General features: G+C 35.9%; 1 non-coding gene across 1 annotated transcript; it reads left to right on the plus strand.

The window, feature by feature from the left end:
• Nucleotides 1-655: 655 nt before the first annotated feature.
• LOC141681052 (small nucleolar RNA R71) lies at nt 656-762 on the plus strand. Its single transcript, XR_012558495.1, has one exon. It is a non-coding gene; the product is annotated as a small nucleolar RNA R71 (small nucleolar RNA).
• Nucleotides 763-5,877: the final 5,115 nt, after the last annotated feature.

Genomic DNA, 5,877 nt, shown 5'->3' on the forward strand with positions numbered 1-5,877 from the left:
ATAATCTGCCCAATTTGATTCTCCAAGGTCTTGATAGACACCGCTTGGCTCTTGCACATGAGCCTCAACTCCTCCAATTCAGATTTTTCATTAAATTGTTGAAGCTGGAGTTGTTATCTTGGTGCATATTGTAGTTGCTGAAAACAAGGAAGGTTATATTGCTTTGTTGCATACTACTGATAAGGTTGTTGTACCACATTCTGATTATTGCTCCATCTGAAGTTAGGATGATTGCGGTTGTTGGGATGATAGGTGGATGGAACTGGTTGCTGCGACCTCTGAAAGTTGCTCACGAACTGAGCTAATTTTACTAGAAATAACACACTTCTCCGTCTCATGGGGACCAGCACAAAGCTCACAGACACTAGTGATCTGATTAACTCCATAATTAGCCAAAGAATCCACCTTCATCGTCAAAGCCTTAAGCTGAGCAGCTATAGCAGTAGCTGCATCTACCTCCATAATTCCTGCTACCTTACCTTGAGTTAGTCTCTGAGAAGGATTCTGGTATTCATTAGCAGCCATTAGTTCAATCAATTCATAAGCTTCATCATAGCTTTTAGCCCACAAGGCTCCACTTGATGCTGCATCAAGTATGGGTCTAAAAGTTGCACCCAAACCATTGTAGAAGCAGTTAATGATTATCCAATCAGGCATCCCATGGTGAGGACACTTCCTAAGCATATCCTTATATCACTCCCAAGCCTCACATAATGACTCTCCAGACTGCTGCGTAAATTGAATAAGAGCATTCCTGATTGCAGCTATATTCGCCATATGAAAGAACTTAGCAAGGAATTTTTGAGCGAGTTCTTCCCATTTGGTGATAGAGCCTGGTGGTAGAGAATGTAACCAGCTCTTAGCTTTATCCCTCACAGAAAACGGGAAAAGCCTTAGCTTAATAGCATATTCAGTAACATTATTGAATTTGAAAGTGTCGCAAATCTCGATGAAATCTCTAATATGCATGTTGGGATCTTCCGTTGGAGAACCCCCAAACTGAACTGAATTATGTATCATCTGAATCGTGCTTGCTTTGATTTCAAAAGTGTTAGCCGCGATGGCTGGTCGGACAATGCTAGACTGAATATCATTGATCTTCGGCTGAGAATAGTCCATCAAAGCCTTTATATTTGCTTCTGGTTCACCCATTACAACAAGAGCTTCTTCTTCAACTTTTTTCTCAACAAAGATTTCTTCAACTATTTCCTCCTCTGCTTTTTCCAGTGTTCTCTTTTGAAGTTGAGAACGCGTTAGCATACATGCTCTTTAGAGTACCTGAAAAAGCAACAAACAACAAGTAAAATATCCTAATCAATAAACTTTAACGAACATTGATGTCAAGCACATAAACTAAAAATTAACATCGAGTCCCCGGCAGCGGCGCTAAAAACTTGTTAGTACAAAAAGACGCGCTAATATTACACGCAATTATACGCGATCACAAGTGATATAGAATTAATTCTAGTTCATTCCCACAGAGACTGATTTAGGTTAATTTTAATCAATGTGCTTATGCAACAATTTTATGGTTATTATTCAATTCTAAGATGATCACAAATTGAGATTGTTATACTATGATTAACTACAGATTATGATAAAGAACATTAATTAAGAGATTAAAAGGAATGATTAACTATATGACATAAACATGGGATTCTAACTTCATTACTACTTCATTCAATAGCCTTTTTGTTCTTAACCTTAGCATCTAATGGTGATGACACTAATCAGATAACACGAAACTAGTAAACGCCAACTTCCATTGTACGAATACCCTACTATCAGACATCCATAAAAGAGATAGAAGCTGAATAGACACCAATTATATTGAGACCCTATATGTCTATAGAATTTGACAACATAACGGTTTAATGCGCAAGTTATCTATCATGATTACATAGGGCAAGTAAGATGGTTAAAATTACCTACAAATCATGCATATCAAATACATGAACCTATGCTAGCATGGTAAGTTCTAAATCTCTAAATTTACTTTCGCTTCAGAAGAGATTAACACGCTATCCTATAAGTTCGCGATGCTCATAAGATGAATAAGCACAACCAAAACTAGGATATCATACAATCACCACACACCAAGATATCGAAATAAAATTAACTAAAGAAATCCATAAGTAAATCCACTAGAAACCCACGATAATGATTAGTCCATAATCGGGCTCATCATCAACGTGGGTTCCGATGAAAGCATGGTATAATAAACGTAGTCTTTATACTAAATAAATAATAAACCAAGTACGTAACAAGAGTATAGTTTCAAAAAAAAAGAAACGATAATCCAAGATTACAACTTAGAATAAAGAATCACAATAATAAACTAGGTCTTCTTCGCCTTCGTTGAATTGTGCTATAGGTCTTCTCATCGATCTCTCCTTAAGCTCTGTTATGTCTCCTCCTTGAAAAATGATCTTATGTTGTCATTATATAGCAGCCCATGCAGATTAGAAGCCCAGAAATCAGAATTATAAGAGAATCAGGATTCTTTCATCCCGACCTGGCGCGGACGCGCACTTCACCAGCGCGGGCGCGCTGACCTCCTGTACTTCTAGCGCGGCCGCGCACTAGCCCAGCGCTGGCACGCCGTCCATCTAGAAAAACTTCTGATTTTGCTTCTCTTTAATTGCTGGTTATTAACGGTCTTTGCACAAGCGATCTTCATGACACCTTCCTAACACCATTTTAGCATCAAAGCAATGCTCAATCACCTGGATCCCTGATATATGCCTGAAATGCAAAACACTACAAAAGTACATCAAAAACACAAATAACTTGAGTACAAAACATCAATTCAAAGCTTTATGAAGCATTACACGTAGATATAAATGCCACTTAACATACCCCCAAACTTGAATCGATGCTTGTCCTCAAGCATAAACAGACTCAAAGAACAAGAAATAAAAATGCATGAATGTAAACTATATGAATGCAACGATCCCAATAGAATAGCTTAACCAACCAACAAGCAACATCTCCACAAATGCAGATATTAACACAAGTTCAATTAAATCTCACAAATCAATTCACAAACCAGAAGCGTGCATGTGTGCAATGGCTTAACAGATATACTATCGCAGCTAGATCAATAATCACGACTCACTACTTATCAAGGAAATCACAAGGCTATAAATAGAATAAATGCTAAACTCAAAATGAATTATAACACTTCAATTTTTATATCGGAGTTATACACGGATTCATGCTTTTATTGCTAACACATAAAGAACAAAAATATGCTTATTTGACCGTGCAATGAGTGAGGTCCACAAAAGACTTATACAATATTACCTATATAACGAGTGTTAGGTTAGTGGATCCCAGACTATAAAATCCTTAGGTCATTAGGCACAAATTCCCCTAACAACTTAATAACTCGATTATTAAAGAGCCCACCCATGATCAATTATGTATAAACAAATTTTTTATAGAGCTTCTAGCACATTGTTTCTTTCACTCAAAAATAAATTATTCTCTTTAATCTTAGTGTTTTCTTTAGTAAGTGATTTGAGTGTAACACGTAGATGATATAATTCTATAGACATGTCATTTATAGCATCATTACACTCAGCTTTAGACAAATGTGCTAAATTAGTGGTAATTGCCTGATTACTAGATGAACTGACCCCTGTTTCATCTGATTTGGTCGTAAGTGCTAGATTGACATAGCTTGTATCTTCATCCTCATCTAATCCATCAGCAGCCCAATCCTGAGTTAGAAAAGCCCTTTCCTTTTATTTGAGCAACTCAAAATATTTCTTCTTATAATCCACAGGCTCAAACTTCTTTCTATCAGAATCAGGCTTTCTGTATTCACTTGCAAAATGACCACTCAAGCCACACTTGAAACATTTGAATTTTGACTTGTCAACCATGTTTCTGTTTGGCTTGGATGCTCCAAAATTCTTCTTGAATTTGAGCTTGGCAAACCTTCTAGATAGAAAAGCCAGATGTTCATCTATAACATCCATATCATTATGACTAAGATGGTCTTTATGTGCAGCAACTATCCCTTTTTCTTTGCCTTTACAAACTTTAGGGTTTGGTGTAGATTCCACAGCTTCTACCTTCATCTCTTTCTCTCTCTCTTGCTCAGCAACCAATACAATGGATCCTCCCTTCTTCCTTCCTTTTTCCAGATGCTCATCCTGTTCTATCTCAAGCTCATAGGTCTTTAGAATGCCATATAGTCTTTCCACGGTGAATTCCTTGTAATCTTGGGAATTTTTAAGAGAGACTGTCATAGGCTTCAATTCCTTTGGTAGAGATCTAAGGAATTTGAGATTGGAATCCTTTGTCTGGTAGATTCTTCCATGCAATTTTAGAGCATTTAGCAGCTTTTGAAATCTATTAAAAATGTCAGTTAATATTTCACTGTCTTCATAATGAAAGTGCTCATACTGCCGAATCAAGAGTTGCGTTTTGTTTTCCCTTACTTGCTCAGTTCCATCACATATAATTTGAATTGTATCCCAGACATCCTTAGCAATTTTGCAATTGATGATGTTGTCAAACATGTCACCATCAACATCATTAAACAAAATGTACATGGCCTTCTTGTCCTTATGGACTTACTCAATATCTGGATTTGACCATTCTGCTCTAGGCTTTGGGATAGATGGCTCATTACCTGTAGCAGCTCTCATAGGGACATGAGGTCCTTTCTCAATGCAATCCACATATTCTTCATCTTGAGAGAGGAGATGCAGGTGCATTTTCACCTTCCAGTGGTGATAGTTGTCTTTGTCCAGAAATGGAATTTTAACTCCAACATCTTTTTTGCTCATCTTGTTAGTTGTTGTGATCTTTAAACTCTTTGTACTTAAAGAGCTTGCTCTGATACCAATTGTTATTCCCAAATAATCTAACATAGAATTACAGGGGGGGTGTTGAATGTAATTCTGGTTCCTTTTTAAATTTTAAGAAAAACTCCAACTCAAATATATAACAGTGTTTGATAGGCAAACGTGCGGAATAAAAATAATGAATTAATCAAACACAAAGTAACTAAACACAAGTATTTTAAAGCTTTCTGGTGGATTAAACTTTTCCACTAGAGATATATATATAAGATCGAGAACTCTGTGATATAAAGATTGTACACAACTGCTTACAAGTAGAATTATAAAGAATAGAGAAATTCTTCATAGATACAACTTTATCTATTTCTCTAGTTGATTGCTTACTCACTATTTTTTTACTTGCTACTCTTGGTTTATAAATCACCAAGTTACATTATAAAAAGAAAAACTAATAAGATAAAAGTGTCTTAGTCAAATTACATGCTTCTTCATTCCTCAATATAGCATCTTTGAATATCTTCAAGTTATCATGGAAATGGAAATGCTTCTTTGTTCTCTAAAACCTGTAAATAGGTTGCCACATTCCATTTACATCTAATTAACCCATGTGACTGTAAAGTCACTATCAACTGCAATTTGAATTAGAACATCCGTTAAAACTTCATTGGATCATCCGTCGAGACTGTGTTAGATCATCCGTTGAAACTTTATTAGATCATCCATTGAATGTGACTTGGATCATCCGTTGAAACCTTGTAGAATCATCCACTGAAAGTATTCCATAGCAGTTAACTCCATTTCACTTATGCAAAATTATAAGGCACCTAATATATACAATTGGCCAACCTACTTTGCATATCAATCTAGTAGTCAACATGACTTTGAATATCCTACAAATTCTAGATATCAAAGGTATTGTAGAATGCAGGAATGTGTTACAAAAATTATTAATACATAAGATATTCTCTCAATGGATGTTAAGGTGATCATCCGTTGACAGATACAAAAATACTAAATTAATTCTACTAAGGTTTTTGGTGAACTTATCATCAAGTCTATG

The sequence above is a fragment of the Apium graveolens genome, chromosome 8, assembly GCF_009905375.1.
Source record: "Apium graveolens cultivar Ventura chromosome 8, ASM990537v1, whole genome shotgun sequence".
Lineage (NCBI taxonomy): Eukaryota > Viridiplantae > Streptophyta > Magnoliopsida > Apiales > Apiaceae > Apium > Apium graveolens.